At 50.4% G+C, this 17,687-nt stretch overlaps 1 long non-coding RNA gene across 1 annotated transcript in view; it reads left to right on the top strand.

Annotated features, from left to right (window-relative positions):
* Positions 1–3,198: 3,198 nt before the first annotated feature.
* LOC128103349 (uncharacterized) overlaps positions 3,199–17,687 on the top strand; it is a 32,282-nt gene continuing 17,793 nt past the window's right edge. Inside the window, exons 1-2 of the long non-coding RNA XR_008215678.1 lie at positions 3,199–3,613; positions 3,739–3,942. This is a non-coding gene — a long non-coding RNA (uncharacterized LOC128103349). The remainder of the gene's footprint in view (positions 3,614–3,738; positions 3,943–17,687) is intronic.

Raw genomic sequence — 17,687 nt, 5'->3', positions numbered from 1 at the left:
GTGTGTGTGTGTGACACAGAGTTGAAGAGAGAGGCGGGGTTATTGAACAGCTGAACAAGGATGTGGGGTGATTGCACCCAGATAAACAGGGGGTCAGCATGTTTGACATACAGCTGGACCAAGGACATGGACTTCCTAATCTCAGCAGGAGAAGTCCCTGTGGGAGAACATCAGGCCGAATATCCAAGGGTATATATAGTCTACGGTGGCCATTTTCTGCACACATTGTCAATACTCACACTTTGCTATCTGAGCCTGAGGCTATGGGGTCCTTGACATGGCTGTGCCTACGTCAGCAATGCACATTCATTCAGAACCTCATCTGCTCAGGGCTTCCTCCACTCCCCCCACTTCTCAGTTCTGTTGTAAATGGCCTCCTCACCCCAGAATCCTTGCATGCTGCCTTCTGTGCTAGGCCTTGCCTCATCGCCTGCCTGTCCTTCACGAATGCCTCAATTCTGATGATCTCAGTAGCCATCCAGCTGGCTATCTCCCTGTTGGGGCTCTGAATCCTCCCTCAGTCAGACACGCATCCAGGGCCCCCTGTCTCCTGAAGTTGCCTGTTGGCAATCCACTCCATGCCAGCCATGGCTTCCCAGCTAGAGTGTGAACTGCAGAGGACCTTAGCGTTGTGCATTGGTGCAGAGCCACTGGCTGGATCATGGTTGGCCAAACAATCTGATGAGTACGTCAGATAAATGTATGGATGAATGATTTCAACAGTGCTTGGTACAAGACTGTACTTAGGACTGTTCACTGGTACTATAAAACTCTTGGGGGCTGGAGAGATGGCTCAGTGGGTTGAGGTGATTGCTTTGCCAAGTTGGACATTCTGGGTTCAATTCCTGGGACGCACATGGTGGAGGAAGAGATCTGAGTTCCACAAGTTGCCCTGTGATCTTCACATATGAACTCCATCATGTGCACACCTCCACTCCTCCCCAACACTAAATAAATAGATGTGATTTTTAAGTTATTTTATGATTTTATGGGTGCTTTGCCTGCAAGTGTATCTGCGCAGCACATATATGCACTTCTTACAGAAACCAGAAGAGGGCATCATACTCCTTGGGACTGGAATTACAGTCCCTATGAGTAGCCTTGTAGGTGCTGGGAATCAAACCCGGGTCCTCTGAAAAAGCAGCCAGCACTCTTAACCACTGAGCCATCCCTCCAGGCCCCCATGAAATGTAATTTAAGAATAAAAATAAAGTCTTCACATACATCCAAGTCGGCAGAAGTGTGGTAGTCTGCAAGGACTAGGGGTTCTCTCGGAGGCCAAAGGATAGACGACCCCAACCCACTACTATTTCAAACCAGGGCCTGAGCAAAGGGCAGGCTTGACATGATGCTAATGTTCGAGAGGCCAGCGGCACTGGGACGTCTCCAGTTCACGGCTGTCGGTCAGTGGTTCTGGAACAGGTTGGGCCTCTGTGTTCTGGTAGAAACTCCTTCGTGCTACACTACGGCCCATGAGTGACTGACTGAGACCTCAGAGAGATTTGGGGTTGCAATCATTCACAGGGCTCCAGTCAACAGTTTCTGTGGGCAAATGATGGAAACATGTACTTTGTTGAGGCTGAGCTGGACCATTAGGAGGACTTGGGTAGAAACAATCCGAACACAAGTCCGCCCATTTTGACACACACACACACACACACACACACACACACACACACACACACACACACACACACACGCTTATTCACGGGATTAAAGCAAGCAGTGCTCCTGGCCATCCCTCCCTTGACATCCAGCTCCTTCGTTTGGGGGAAGAGAGCAAACCAAGAACTTCCCAGGAAAGTTCCTGTGTTAACGCCCTCTGCGGGTAGCTGGTCACAGCCAGCTTTGAAATCTCACAAGGGCCTGAGTAGACAAGGATGCTGCAGACCATCCGCTCCAACTGTGTGTGTGTGTGTGTGTGTGTGTGTGTGTGTGTGTGTGTGTGTGTGCATGTATGTAAGCCAACAACTTTATGTATTGCTCCTCACAAGGCATCATCCATTTTGTTTTTTGTAGACAATAGCTCTTGCGGACCCAGAATTCACTGACTTGGCCAGGCTGGCTCGCCCGTGAGGCCCAGGGTTTTCCCTGTCTCCACCTCCCAAACACACCCTACCGCCCTCAGTTTACTTTTATGTGACTGCTAGGAACTGAACGTAGGCCCTCATACTTGTGAGGCAAACACTTGACCTACAGAGCTGTCTCCTAGCCCTACCTTCTTAATGTAAGAAGACAGTAAGACCCTGAGGAAGAACAATGGCCACCCTGACTCACTTCTCAGATTCAGAGTCTTGATGCCAGTTCTGGCCCAGGGGGCTGAGAAGTTAGCCACAGCCTCCTTGAAGTCTCAGGCCAGAGACAGGGCTAACCTTCTGATCCTGAGTTCTCTTCGGAGGAGGAGATGCTTGCTCTGGCCATGCCTGCCTTCTGGGATGCGCCGAGGCTGCCCCATAGGCTCTCTAGGCTCGCCTGGGCCCCCTGGCCTGAAGTCAGATTTTCACATCTGGCCCCAACCCACCTGTTCTCTGTGCATGTTTCCCAAATGCCTGGGTGTGCAGAGGAGGGGCATTCTCCCACAGAGGGTAGGGGACAATCCTTGGCCATGGGCAGCACAGCTGGAACCCATTGAGTGAGAGCCCGGGGCAAGTAGGAGTGGAAAAGTTGTTCTCTGTCAAACCCCAGCCATCTGCCCCACACCTTCTTTACAGGAAGCATTCTCCTGGCTTCTTGGGAAAGTAACCTGATACTAGTCCATCCAACCCAAGGTGAGGAGTTGAAACTTCAGCAGAGGCCCATGGGGAGGCGGGAACAAAAATTAAACGGCTCAAGATGCTTGCCACTGCAGCCCCTTAGCGTGCAAGCCACAGCTGGAATGCAGCGCACACCCTGCCACAGCTGGGATCTATATAGTGACCTCAGGTTAACCCATCGCTTCCACAAGCTGGGATTTCCTGAGCCCAAACCACTCTTATTTTTTTTTCTTCACCTCTCCTCTCTAAATCTATTAAGGAAAAGAGGATTGGTGTGGACAGAAAGGCCGGTTCGGTCAGCAGCCTTCCCAGAGCTCAGGAAAGCAAACACGGACAGGGCCTGTGCTTACTGTTCCTGGCAGGTACGCCGAAGCCTCTGTGTTCCAGTCCAGCACAGTGCCTTGGCCTCCAGCCTCTGGAAAACAAACCCTGAATAGCACTGACCCTCATCATTCCTCTCTGCATGGATGAAACAAACAAGGCAACCTCGGCCTGCAGGGATGAGGTTCGCGGTCTCCCAGGAGGAGTCCTGGAGAAGGAAGCTTCCTCTGCAGCTGGGCCCGGCCAGGCCAAAGCAGAGGGGCCAGAGTCTGTGTGGACAGGCTGGGGTAGACCTCACGTGGCAGTGGCCTCTGAGGCTGAGCACAGCAGCCCAACTTTAACCAGTGGTTGTATGGCTCCGGTCCCCTCTTAGGAGAATGGGGCCACACCCAGAAGCTGGCGGCTGCTGGGGACACGAAAGGAAAGGCTGTTAGAACCAGCAAGTGAAGGTGCTTGCTGCCAACCCCCATGACCTCAGTGTGACCCTGGAACCCACATGGTGGAACCCACGGTTGTCCTCTGAATCCAGATGTGCCATGGTGAGTGGGTCCATGTGCACCTATGTGTATGTGTTACTGTAATAAAAGATATATATATATTTTTTTAAGTTGCAAATCAAATTTTCACCCTAACCAATTAATCCAATTCTTCATTGGCAAAATAGCTACAGCACTACCTACAGCTCACAGGGTCACAGAGGGTTAAGTGCCGACACAGAGGAGAAGTCCTAACTCCGGGTAGGACACGTGGACTACAAGCGTAGTAGCTCCTGCTTCCTGCACGGGCTCTTCCGCACCTCCAGAGGAAACTCCCCACTGTCAATCACCGGAAGGAAGGCGTTTGCGTGCCTGCGTGGCCAGCCCAATTGGTGAGTGTTTCCAGTATTTTCCGATGAGTTGCACATGTTCAGAGCTCAGAGCCCTGCGTGACTTGCCCTGGTTTTAGTATGTTGCCGTTTTTTTCTGCTGCTTCCTGCAGAGCCTTGCTATATATCCCAGGCTGGCCTCAAACACGTGATCCTCCTGCCTTAGTCTCCTGAACGTTGGGGTTGCCGGCCTGTGCCACCACACCCAGATTTTCTGCCTCTTTCTTCACCCTCTATCTCTTCTCCCGTGGAGCTTGGGGGCTCTTTTCAGTAGATCTGCCAGTGCGGTGGGATCGCCACTAGAGTGCTCGGCATGCTCCTTCTGCTGTCCCAGAGGGTGGGGCGGGGGGTTTGCCAGGACTGGAGAGAAGACAGAAAAGGCCATGACCCTCACCTGTTACACTGGATTTGGGGATGAATCCTTGTGGGGAGGGGCTGCTGCAGGCCTCAGTGTCTGTGTAAACAGGCATCGGTGTGGAGAGAAGGGTGAGCAGTGTGAACTGGACCGGGGCGAAGGAGGAGGATATTAGCTGGAAGAAGCAGGGAAAGATGTGGACGCTCTCCCAGGTCCAGAGTCGGGAGGCCTTGGCCGCATTCCAAATGCTGAGACTCAGGGTCCCAGGAAAGATGGCCGCAGGCAGATGGCCGCCCAGCACTCTAAAGAAGACGTCTTTGTGCTGAAGCAGGTGGTCTTCCTTTCCGGGAAGGGCAGGCTGCTTCAGTCTGAGACCTTACCTATACAGGCCACTTCCCTCCTGAACAGGAGCCCTAGGGTGTTGGTGGGTTAAGAAGGGGCTTAGGGAGCCTGTCGCCATATTGTGCTTCACCTCATATCTGGCAAGGGAGCAGGGACTGTTGGACAGACACGAAGGAAAGAGTGAGAACAGCAGACGTTTTCTCTCAGCCCGGCCTTCACTTGCCTGTAAGTGCGCTAACAGCCTGGATTTATGGAGAGGCTTGGATGGCCTACAAGGCGGGCAAGAGGCGGGTGCGGGGAAGGCAGGCTAGGCAGGCTTATCAATGCTGTGGAGATTTCTAGGCCCCGGGCAGCATTAGACCCTGGGTAGGTTGAAGAGTAGGCTAACAGAAGAGATGCCCACAGGCCCAATGCCAGCCACCCCAATGCCCACATGCCTCAGATTAGACACCAGGCTTGCGGTCCCTGGACCAGGTGCAGGATTGGGCCGCAGGAAGCCTCTGAATAGAGTCCCCAGGCTGCGGCAAGAGCTTTTCTGATCTTTAGCAGAATAAGAGAAGGGGAGAATACTGGATTCCTGATCTGGCCTCTTCCCAGCTCCTCAGCCCAGCTTTCACTGTTCATGGGCCACAGACCATTTTACGACTGGTAAATAAATGATTATTATTTTTTTATATAGTATTGTTTTAGTCAGGAAAGATCCAGCCTCAGTAAGCCTCGCCTTATGCCGCGGTGGGCAGAAGGTGGGATGAGCGCACAGAAGCCATTTTGTGCTCAACAATGACTGTGGGGACGGACCAAGTCATAGCTAGGGTGGTTGTGAGCGTAGGCAGTCAGGGCCTGGGGGAGGTGACTGGGCTTTGGAAGATGGCTGAGGGCCAAGGGCTGCCTTGTGTGAACGGGCATCCAGCTGCCCTGAGTGAAGAGAGGGGGGCTCTGCCTGTGCTCCCCACATCTACCAAGGAGGATGCAACCCCAGCTTGTTCTAGGGGAGAAGGTGCCAGACGTGTTGCTCTGTGCCCGTGAGTCAGCTGCTTGCCCTGCAGAAGGCAGGCCTCACTGATGGCATATGTCTGTAGGACTGCCTGCAGGCACATGGCCGGCCCCAGGGCACTGAACGAGAGTGATCGGACTGCTTGTCTGCATGGTGTAGGGACGGGCAGGTGCCCTCCTACATGGCGGCTGTCAGAGCGTATTCCTGTTCTTACGTTCTTCGGGACTTTGTCACTAGATCTCAGGGCAGGAGAAGCCACAGGCTGCCCACGGGGACCAGATAACACAGGCTCCCTGCCACCGTCCGGCTGTCACATCCCCCAGGCTCTCAGCCTCTAGAAGACTCCGAGCCAGTGGTTCTCAACCTTCACACTGCTGTGACCCTTTAATACAGTTCCTCGTGTTGTGGTGACCCCCTCAACCATACAATTATTTTTGTTGCTACTTCATAACTGTAATTTTGCTACTGTTATGAATCGTAATGTGAATATCTGATATGCGGCCCCCAAAGGAGTCGTGACCCACTGGTTGAGACTCAGAGTCTGAGTGAGTACTGATGAAAACCTCGGCCTTGCCCTTACCCGCCGCTTTCAGTGCAGCAAATAGCTCCTGCCCCTGAAGCCCAGCACAGAACTGCCCCAAGAGGCCAGGCTAAAGCTGCTTACCCCTACTTACTCAATACGTGATTTCATTATGAATTGCCAAGGGGTAGCCTAATAGAAAAAGAGGTGGGGGCTTCCTGAGGCCTCTTACACACTCTCGTCAACCTTGGCAGGCTTCGGCTTGGCTTGGGTGTACTGTTAGGGAAAGGGCTGCCCACTTGCCAGCCTGTGCTTGCTTCTGGTTGCTCTCTGTGGGCATTGCCAGCACGTTCCATCATCTGTTAACAGGTGGCTCCTGGGGTTGGGCAAGCGGGGGCTCAGACCAAGGGCTTTCGGATCACCCTGGTCCAGTGTGCTGAGGCCTGGATCTCCCAAGCTCTTGTCTTTTCTCCAGCTGGTGGCCTTGCTCCCTGGCTGGGCCTTAAGCGCCCTCTGCTGGTAGTGTGTCTCCACTGCATCCTAGAGAGGCCCCAATTGTAGCCACTGAGCACCTGCGTCCATAGAGACTAAGTAATTAATGTAACTTCCAGTTTCTTTTCCTCTGCGCTCTAAAATAATGGCGATAGAAAAAAAGCAAGCCAGCAAACAAACAAAAATGAAGAATTTACTAACCCAACCTTTCTCACATTGATTTTTTTTTTAATCCTTTTAAGATAGATTATTTCTAAGTGACCCAGGCAGGCGGGCTTCAGCCACCTGAGCTCCAGGATTACAGACATGGCCTACCTTTATGAATTTGAATCATTCTGGGTTTGGGAGGCGCGGTGGGGGTGGGGTGGAGTTCTACAGTTCAGAAGCCCGTTAGCAAGGCAGGACCGCCCGCATTTGCTCCCTCTGCTGAGTTCCTGAGTTCGCTTCTTTCATTTTTACCTTTCCGAGATCCAACAGGAGCCTTGAGCTTAGAGCACAGCCACCGCTCAGCGTTCCTGGGGGGAAATAAGAACAGGCTCTTTCCCATCACTGAATAAAAGACCTGTGTGTTGAACTCTGGGAACCCAGAAGGGAGCACTATCTCACAGCCCCTGGGGAGAGTCAGCAATTTCTTTCTATATCTGTGCCACCTCGTTCCTCAGGACAGACCACCTGCTTCCGTGTGACTCTGCTAACTGCCCACCAGAGCTTCCACGCGGGAGCCTGGGCACGCCCTCCTACACGCAGGTGCTGTTGGCATTCTCACAGGTAGGCTGTGGGGCAGCCATGTGACCACAGAGTCACACTGCATAGGATAAGAATAACCAGTGACTTGCAGATTGCAGTTTCTGGCTGTCTCCAGAGCCAGGTTTCCTGGGGTGTGGGAGTGTGAAAGCTCTGAGCAATTTTCCACTTGGCTGAGTGAGAACAATGGCCTGTGCGGTAATTAGCCATCTTCAGGAGAAATTGTAACCGTAACTTCTAAGTGGAGGACTTAGAGCCTAGCCTGGGCTCCCTCCGTGTGGGGGCCTGCCCCTGTCCCCGTTCTCTTAATTCCAACTGGCATTGTGTCCCTGGGACCGCTCTTTGTGGTCAGGTCTGACCTATGGTGACAGCTTTTTTGCAGGCCAGGTGTCAGAAGTGCCTGTGGGGGCCGGGGGAGGACCGGACCCTCCTTCTTGTCAGAGCCCCCCCCCCCCACTGTTCAGTTGAGTCCCGTTAGGGAGGTTCCTTTCCATCTCTTTGTGGGTGGGGCCCAGCCCTGATCAGCCCTCTGAGCCTGATTTTTGTGTCAGATTCAAATCTTCCCAGTGGCCCTGGGGCCTATGTCTTCTCTCCCATGCCCTAGCCAACCCATACAGAGTTCCCCCACAAGGCTTAGCCTGGGTCCCGTCCTCCCTTCATCCTGTCCCCACCTCTTATACAGCTGTGCCTTTTCTTACTAAAGCACTCTTTTCCATTCCACAAACACCACTTTTCTATTCCCCTTGGGGTTTGTACGTCAGGCAAAAGTTGTCTGTCTGTGGTACATCCTTTGCGGGGAAGGGAGGTGAGGTAGGAGAGGGCACAAGACTCCCGCAGGTGTGTGTGTGTGGGGGGGGGCGGGGCTCTTGTGCTCTGGGCCTCTGCTCTTCCTGCTCTGGAAACAAATCATCCCACCTAGTGATTCTTCGCTGGGGGGACAGGGATGCTGCTTAATGTCCTGCAGTGGCAGAGTGACCCCACAACCAAGGGCCTCCTGACCCTAATGTCACTATGAGAACTCTACTTTTTAAGTTCTTAAATTATTATTTCATTTAATTTTTATGTGTGGGGGTATTTTGTCTGCATGTCTGTGCACGGCCTGCATGCGGGCTAGATGAGGGCATTGGATCCCTTGGGGCTGAAATTACAGATAAAATGAGCTGCCATGTTGATGCTGGGAGTCGAACTCTGGTCCTCTGGGAGAGAAACCAGTGTTCTTAAACACTAAGCATCTCTCCAGTCCTTCTGTCCTGTTTCTTAAGCTTATCTCCTCACCTGTTCAAGAATGACTGGGAAGCACTGGAGTGGATTGAAAGGCGGGGGCGGTGGACAGAAGCTGCAGACACGGCCCTCCCCCCCGAGCTGTTTCTGCTGTCATCTGCTCTCTCCACTCTGTTCCCAGTTGCCTGCATCTGCCAGCCACGTGGGTAACAGAGGGTGGAAGGTCTGTTTGCACCTTTGAGCCTCAGCAAAGCTCAGCTGTAGTAGCCTGAGGAGAGGACTCCTTCCTTCCAGAGGAGGATGGGTCTCAGCTGGGAGGAGGGAGCAGGCCAGTCACTGCTCTGTCAGAGATGCATGAGTGTGGGGTGACTCACTGACATTTGAGTTGCTGGTCCAGTTACCTTGAGACAATGTCTGTAGTTGGTTTGAGGATGTTGAAACACTGTAACAAGGGATGCAGCTCCATTGTGTCTCCATGGCTCGTCTGTGGCTCCATTTTACATAGTGGTGCTGGACATTCCAGTGAGACTCAGGAGACTCGGGAAATTCTTGCACACTAAATAAATGTAAATCACTAAGTGGCATCGAGAGGGCCTGGAAATTAAAAGGTTGTGTGGTCTGAAAGCTGAAACACCAGAATCTAGTTCTTGGAAAGTAGTAAAAAGCGGGAAGAGCCTCAGTGGTTCCCAAGAAACCTGGGACCTGGTGAGTAAGGGAGGCTTGATGGCCGTTCTCAAAAACTCGGATTGCTGGTGTGTGTTTTACCTGCATGGCACCGTGCACCCGCCCAAGCAGCTGGCCAGTGAAGTCAGATCCAGGACCTGGGCCTCCCTTCCTCGTGGCAGCAAGGCTCATGTCCAAGATGGGCAGAGCGGTGAGACTATGGGAGAAGATATCCCTAATGGAACCTCCGTTGCAGTAGGGATGTGTCTTCCACGGAGGAGATGGCTTACCTCCAGGGAGAGGTTACCAAGTTCCCTGTTGGGGCCTGGGTCCACAGGGGTCAGGCTCAGCTGTATTCTTTCTCCTGGTCCGTGTTCACCATCATCTCTCTGTCTCTCTGTACTCAAGGCGAGGTCATTACAGCTTCTCTGTCTTCTTAAAATCCATTTCATTGTTGTGTGTGTGTGTGTGTGTGTGTGTGTGTGTGTGTGTGTGTGTGTCTGTCCACACACACAAGCGCACACACACATACAGGTGCCATAGCTTGCACTAGGGGTCAGAGGACAACTGGGGTGGGGGAGTCAGTTTTTTCCTTCTACCCTGTGGATCCCCTGGATCAAACTCACCTTGTCAGCCTTTCATCCAGCACCTCTGCCCTCTGGGTCATCTTGCTGGCCCTGCGGCTGGCTTCTTTTGACCTGGCTTGCAATGGCAAACAAAGTCACCCAGAACCCCGCATCATTTCCAGTTGGGTTTTCTGTGGGGGATAAAAATTACATTGCACCCAAGAGGAGCTTGTTTCTCAAAGGGCTCCTTAAAAATCATCCTGGACCTGGGACAGGGGATTCCTACCCATGGGACTTAAAGCCTTTGACACGAGAAGCTTTGGCACAGTTCCCTGAGTGACGAATGAGGAGCAACAGACTCCTTCTGGTAGCACAAGCCGGGTAGGAAAACCAGCATGCAATAAGAAGGCAGCACACTGCTGGTTCCCTGTAATAAAGCCCCATCAATTCCTTGTCTGCCTGTGAATGATGACTAGTTCATCAAGTCCACACTGAATAATGGCTTTGCATGGGGACAGCGGCTCTGTGGTAACGTGCTTTAGCTCTAGCTGGGTTATTATAAACAGCATCTAATTTATGGAGTAAAGAAGCAGATGCCCTTGTCGCTAACATGTCACCGTGATCTAGACGGAGCCATACAATAGGTGTTCATGCAGTGCCGACTGCAAAAGTTAATTACCGTCCCTAGAATGTGGTGCTGCTTGCAGGCCCCAAGTTTGAAATTAGTTGTTCAATATAATAATTAGATTCTGGATCTGGTTCTTGCAATAGCCAAGTGCTATAAATCCCATGGAGCTTTCCAGATGGCAGGAACCACTGGGTGGATGATTTGGGTGAATTCCACATGAGCTGTTTTCCCTAATTCCCTAGAGGTCGGTGAACCCCGGGTATTTTCCTGCATCCACAGCTCTGGCTGTGTCTCAGCCTTGTTACAGGGACAGTAGACTCTTGGTGGGTGACTCTCTCCCCTTGGTATTCCACAGATCCACAGCATTGCTCTCTCCTGCCAGTCTTCCACTGGCACCCTTCTGCCTGTCCAGCTCGGGAAGCCGCACAGAGCAGTGACTCTGAGGTCTTAGATGAGAATGAGGAGGCAAGAAAGTGTGGTAAAGTTTGGAGTGCTGTTGAAAACATGACACTATAGTATGGAGTTGAAGGCACCAGCAACTGTGAGAGTCCTGGTGATGTCATCCTTGACAGCTTGAATACATGAGCAGGGCCACACTAGACACTGTCATTCACAAGGTATCAAAACCTGCCTCCATGGTCAGTTTGTACGGAAGCGTGTCCACTTGTCTCTTCGGTTATTCCAGAAACACTGTCCTCGTGTCTCTGCTGGCTCCTCAGAAGGGCAACAGCTTTCACTCTATGGACTCTTTGCCAAATGGAAGAGGCAAGCTGGATCCTGGTACCGTTAAGCTGTGATCTCTTAGGAATCTGAAACAGGAAGATGAGATGTTTAAGGCTCACCTGGGTTACAGAATTAGTTCAAAGCCAGCCTGGACAGCTTAGTGAGGCCCTCTTGGTGTGAGTCAGGGTTCTCCAGGAGAACAGAAGCAGTGGAATGAGCATACATTACAAAGGGGATTTGTGGGATGTGCTATGTGAAATGGGCTGGGTAGTCCCACAACGGCTACCTGTAGTTTAGAAAAAGAACCCAGTAGCTGCTCAGTCCACAAGGCCACAGGGTTCAGCAGTCCCCATCTGGCACTGAAGGCCTTGGGGATTTAGAGGGAGCCACGTTAGCCATACTGGAGGACCAAAGACTAGATTTCAGGGTCCGCAAACAATGGCAGGAGCAGCAGCAGCGGCAGGAGAGCAAAGATGGGCAGGACCAGTCCAGCTTTTCTCTAAGAACGTCTCTATCTGGGCCCTGCGGGGGCGGGGAGGTCTTCCTCCCTCACTTACTTCTTCCTGGAAATACCTTCCCAGACCCACCCAGAAGCAAGACTTCTAGTTGATCCAGGATCCAATCAAGTTGACAGCTAAGAATGACCATCATACTTACCTTAAAATAAAAAAAATAATTTAAAAGGCTCTGGGGTCACAGCTCCAATGGTAGAGCACTTGTCTAGTATGTACAAGGCTCCAGGCTCAGTCTACACTCCCACAATTAGTTAATTGGTTAAGGATCCAGGAGAGAAGATGATGCTAAGTGTCTCGGGAACTTGACACTGGTCTGTGACGTTTGTAAAGGACACTGTTGATGAAACTTTGTCCATTTGTAAAGGCTGCAAGAAAACATGACAGATTCCATAATTGTAAGGAGAAGTTCATCTGGACAGAGTTCTGGAGGTTTGGGATATCCAGGAGCACGGTGCCAACACCTGGTGAGCCGCAGTGGTGTGGACAACATGGCCCAAGGACAAAGCAGCATCAGAGACAGGGGGATAAGACAGGGGTCAACTTTGCATTAGGAACTCACTCTCCTGTTAACCCACTTCCTTGGTAATTGACTGACTCTGGCGATGTGGTGATAACGGTACAAGAATCCTGTTGTGATATCCATGAGATGTCACGAGACACAGCTATCAGATAGTACCACAGGGTGTGTTCCAGATCTGTGGCTCCAGGAGAAAGCCACTTAGAAAGCAAAATGAATCAACTGGTCTAGAAGGAGCCCGCAATCCAGGCTGTCACAGATATCTGACTGCAAACATCAAGTGGTTATTACTGTTAGAAAGCAGTTGTGATCTCAGGGCCAAGTTTGAAGTTAGTAGCTCAAGACAACGATTACATTTCAGGACACACACACACACACACACACACACACACACACACACACACACTCATACTCGAGGACCAAACCTCAACAAAGCAGAACAATGACAGTCTCCATATGGTTTCACTCCTTCTCCTTTATGCTTTTCTAAACATCATGTAACAAGCTTGCACATAATTTGTTTGTTATCAGAGAGGAAAAAAAATGTGATTATTCAAGAGTTTACCTAGCAAAGTTACCAGAATTCTTTTTAAAAAGAATTAACTTACATGTCAGGAGCGGGGTCATGTATTACCATAGTATATATGTGAAGGTCAGAGGACCATTTGCAGGCATTAGTTCTCTCCTCTACCATATGGGGCCCAGGACTGAACTCAAGTCATTAGACTGGGTAGCAGGTGCCTCTACCTGCTGAGTCATCTCATTGGCCCCATAATTCTTTAAAAAAACCCAAAAAACTACAAAAATTCACATGGCATACTTTACTATATCATATGCTGCAAGTGTGTGATCAGGAGGGGATGGGAGCGAGTGGTGTTTTGGATATTGGGATTTGCTTTGGGGTTGTGGCAGCCTAGTTCCTTTCGAGTCACAGGGCAGAGGAAGCCTTATTTATGGCTGGGTGTGAATGGAAATGAGGAGAAGCAGTTAGAGCCCCACAATCCCCTTTAAGAGCATGTTCCTGATGATTAGAAGATCTCCCATTAGGTCCCACCCCTAAAATCATCCACTATCTCCCAATGGTGCTGGCAACTAAGCCCTGACTATGCAGACCTCTGGGAGACACAGCCATAGTGTCAGTTGCCAACTTGACACACCTGGGAAGAGAGAACCTCAACTGAGGAATTGCTTCCACTGGGTTGGCCTCTAGGCATGTCTATGAGGAATTTTCTTAATTGCTAATTGATAGAGAAAGGCCCAGCCCACTGTGGGTGGTGCCATCCTCTGACAAGTGGACCTGTGTAGGAGGAAGTTTCTGTGTCTGGCCAGCAACTCTCAAACACTCAGGAACTGCTTCCCAAATAATTGACTTGGAGGTTTAATATTATTTATAAATGCTCAGCTGGTAGCTCAGGCGTATTTCTAACTAGCTCTTACATGTAAATTAACCCATAATTCTTATCTATGTTTAGCCATGTGGCTTGGTACCTTTTTTCAGTCTGACATTCTCACCTTGCTTCCTCTGTGTCTGGCTGGCGACTCCTGATTCCACCCTCCCTCTTCCCAGAATTCTCCTAGTCTCGTTGCCCCACCAATACTTCCTGCCTGGCTACTGGCCAATCAGCATTTTATTAAACCAATTTGAATGACAAATTTTTGCAGTGTACAAAAGCATTGTCCCACAGCAGGCCTGGGCTATATAACAAAGGTAGTTGACAGTGAGCCTGGTGCAGACCAGTAAGACCAGTAAGACCAGTAAGCAGTGCTCCTCCATGGTCTTGGCCTCAGTTCTCACCTCCAGGACTGTAACCTGTAAGCCAAATAAAGCCTTTCCGCTCCGAGTTACTTTTAATAGGTGTTTTATCACAATGTTTTATTCCTATACCTCAGATGAAAGTCATGGCAGGAGGATGTGTATCTGAGTGTACTATGCATTCTAGCCATGGCCTTTCAGTGTGCGTGTGCACATACACATGCATACACACAATCCATCCATGTGTGGGAGGGGTACAAAGCCATGGTCTGTCTGTGTATGTGTACCAGTGCATGCTAGCCACCGTCTTTCTGTGTGTGTGTGTGTGTGTGTGTGTGTGTGTGTGTGTGTGTGTGTGTGTATGTACATCAGTGCATGCCAGCCAAGGTGTATTTATGTGTCTCCTGCTCATACCAGCCGTGATAGTCTGTGTGCACCAGTGCATGCCAGACATGGTCTGTCCATGCGTGTACACCTGTACCTGATTTGTTTGTGTGTACCATTTATGTCAGCCATTGTCTGTGCTTCCGTCACCTCTGGTCTGTGAGTGACCTGCCGTGCAGCAGGCTGGTCATTTCAGAACAGGACAACTGGTAGAACCATTGTTTTGTCTTGTTCCCTGTCTCTTAAACAGCTGCTTCTCCTCTTCATGGTGGTGATTCCCCACTTCCTTAGGATCCTGGTGATTGTTTCTGGGCTCTGCAATGCATTGTGCCTTCCTGTCACCAACTCCTACTGGAGGTGAGACTGGCATTAGAGCAGGGAGTTCTTGTTGCATGGTGTTATGCTTGAATCGGAAGCATCCCCTGCATGTACGTGTTTTGAATGCTCAGTCCCCAGTGGGTATATCTGGGTGCTCTAGAGCCTTTTGGATGTGGGCCCTGGATGGCAGAAATGGGTCACTAGGAGTGTCTTTGAAGGTTATAGCTACCCCTGGTTCTGTTCTAGTGCGCTCAGCTTCCTGTCTGCCCCTGTAATGTCAACAACCCTGTGTGCTTCTCCAACAGCTGACCTTTGCCACCCCTCTCCTCCATGATGGATGAAATTGCTGCAACTGTGAAACCTTTCCTCCTCTAAGCTGTTTTAGTCACAGTAATAAGAGAAGTAGTTGACACAGACTTGATCACCTAACATTGAAGTATGTGGTGTCTTTGAGCCTTCAGTTGAAGGTCAGAAAGAATCTTTTGATCCTGTGATAACCATCTTCCTCTCCCATTCCTCCAAAGCAACTCCTGGAGCATGAAAAGGCCCGACTCTCAACAGAACGGGGCTGATTCTCTCAGCCTTTGTACCTGCTCCTCTGCAGAGGCAGCATCTCCAGGGGCCCTGGCCTGACTCCTCACATTTGCAGGACAGCGTTCCTGTGTGCTCTTTTTACCTGGCCGCACTCCAGCGCTCTGACAGTTTATCCTCCTGGATATTTCCAACCTGTGGTCTTTACCAAGCCTGTGATCTCAAGCTATCAAAAGAGGGATCAAGGCTAAAGTATTTTAACTCACTCATTTATTCATTCATTCATGAAATTAATATTCGTTAGGAAGTCCTACTCATTGGGCATTGTGTTGGATGCTGCAGTAGAATTAATAAAGCACTCTCATTCATATAACGCATCTTTGCAAAGTGGGCTGTGCAATCCTGGGAAGGAAAGGAACAGGTTAAAAGTGTATGTTTTAAAGGAGCAGTCTAGACTGAGCTATCAGAAAAGGCTCTTATCGAGATGACTGTGGAGCCCAGAGCCAAGCGCCAAGCATTCTGGCTAGATAAAGGCATCTGTGGTGGCGTTTGATCATCTAGATGGAAGGAACAGCAAAACCCATTTAGGAGCCTCTAGGGTGTGCAGGGCTGAAAGGAGCCAGCGTGGCGAAGTACAGAGAACAAGGGCTGTGTTGCCAGGGGCGTTGGAGGCTGGTTGGAGAATTGGTACTTATTTTTGGCAATAAGAAGCCCTGGAAGAGCTTTAAACGGCTTGATAGGGATCAGATATGCACTTTGGAAAAATTATCATAGAGAGCGTGTGAGGACCAGATTGCTAGAGAATCCAGCCCAGTCTCGGAGGAGGTCACCGCTGTAAGCCATCAAGAGGCAAGGGCAGCCTAGGCTAAGACAGCAACAGTGGATGGTGAATGGTGGCTGGATTTATGAGCCTTTTAGGAGCTACTGGTTAGTGCTTTGGAGATAGATTGGTTGAGGTGGTGTGAATCAAGGCAGTGGTATGGATTATTCAGTTTTCCTACTTGAGTGACCTCAGAAGTCAGGTGTTGATGTGGAGACCCAGAAGCAGGCTTGTGGGAATGGCAGTGAGGGCTGGGGGAAAACACACATTAACTTTTGGATATGGTGGTGGCTTTGAGATTAGGATTGTCTGGTTGAGACAAAGGTGTGGATAGAGGGGACCAGAGAACACAGGGCAACATCAGGCTGGTAAGTCTTTGAAAACATCTCTGCTCTGTCGTGTTCTCCTTTTCTTGATGGCTCTGCCAGATGCTGGGGTGCTCTCCCAGTGTGATGAGCAGCAAGGGAGACAGAGTCACCCTGGCATGACCGGAGCAAAACATCAGAAAAAGTCCCTGTTTAAATACAGCTTCAAGGCTGGGGATGGAGCTAAGTTGGTAGAGTGTTTGCCTAGAGTGAGCAAAGCCCTGGGTTCAGTCCCTGGCACTGCAAGGCTGAGCATGGTGACACATGCCTGTAAACCCCAGTACTCTGGAAATAGAGGCAGGAGGATCAGAAGTTCAAAGTTACCCCCTGTCACAAAGAGAACTTGAGGCTAGTCTTGGATATGTGAGAACCCTGTCTCAAAATTAAATGAATTTAAAAATAAAGATATCTTCCAAATATAGTAATAGTGTGTTCTTTAGAAACCCCAGCCAATACATGCAACCTTATAGTGTATAGTCTAGGGCTGTTTAACAAACTGGTAATATTGATGAACTAGGGATTAAATTCTTAAACCGAGTACAGTGATACAAATCTATGGTCTTATCCACTGGAGAGGCAGAGGCAGTGGGGTCACTTGGCTCCAGACTTACCCTGAGCAACATAGTGAGACCTCCTCTCAAAAACAAACAGAAAACATTTTAGAAAGAGGATGAGGGACCATATGCCCTGGCCTGGAGCAATGATGAGCCTGGGACCTGACAGCAGGAAGAAGGCCTGTGCCATCCTCAGGGAGGCTCTAAAGAACCTGTCCCTGTCACTGTGCCTTGCTTAGGACCTTTCATGAGTCAGAACGGAATCTTCCTAGAAGTTTGAAAAGTTGTGCTAGGTCTTAGAGGCAAGATTTTAATTTATTGTGACCTCTCCTTCCTTATGTTCTTACAGTGCTGGGATGGAATTTGGAGCCCGGCTTATGCGGGCCAATGCTCTACTACCGAGCAACACCCCTCCCCTCAGTCTTCCGTGACGCCTCCATGCTGTCCTCAATAGCATTCACCTCAGTGTCTTCAGCTAAAGAGACTGGTAAGGGAGAGGGACACAAATGGTCTCATTGGAACAACTCTGTCCCCTTCATTCAAATCCACACGTGCTCCCCATTTGCTTAGACACCCTGGCCTCTGCAATTCGCTCTCAGTTCTCCACCCACACTCCACTCCCTCCTGGGAACCACCTCAGACTTTCTGGTTGTACCATTCGCTTTACTAAACACTAGCTGCCAAAGCCACTCATGAGGGGGAAACTGACCAGAGGCCCACCAACCGCGTCGGCTCCTTCCCGC

This window comes from Peromyscus californicus, unplaced genomic scaffold (assembly GCF_007827085.1).
Source record: "Peromyscus californicus insignis strain IS unplaced genomic scaffold, ASM782708v3 Scaffold_8__1_contigs__length_139910024, whole genome shotgun sequence".
Lineage (NCBI taxonomy): Eukaryota > Metazoa > Chordata > Mammalia > Rodentia > Cricetidae > Peromyscus > Peromyscus californicus.
Note: the sequence above shows the minus strand (reverse complement) of the source record. Positions and strands in the feature narration are given on the sequence as shown.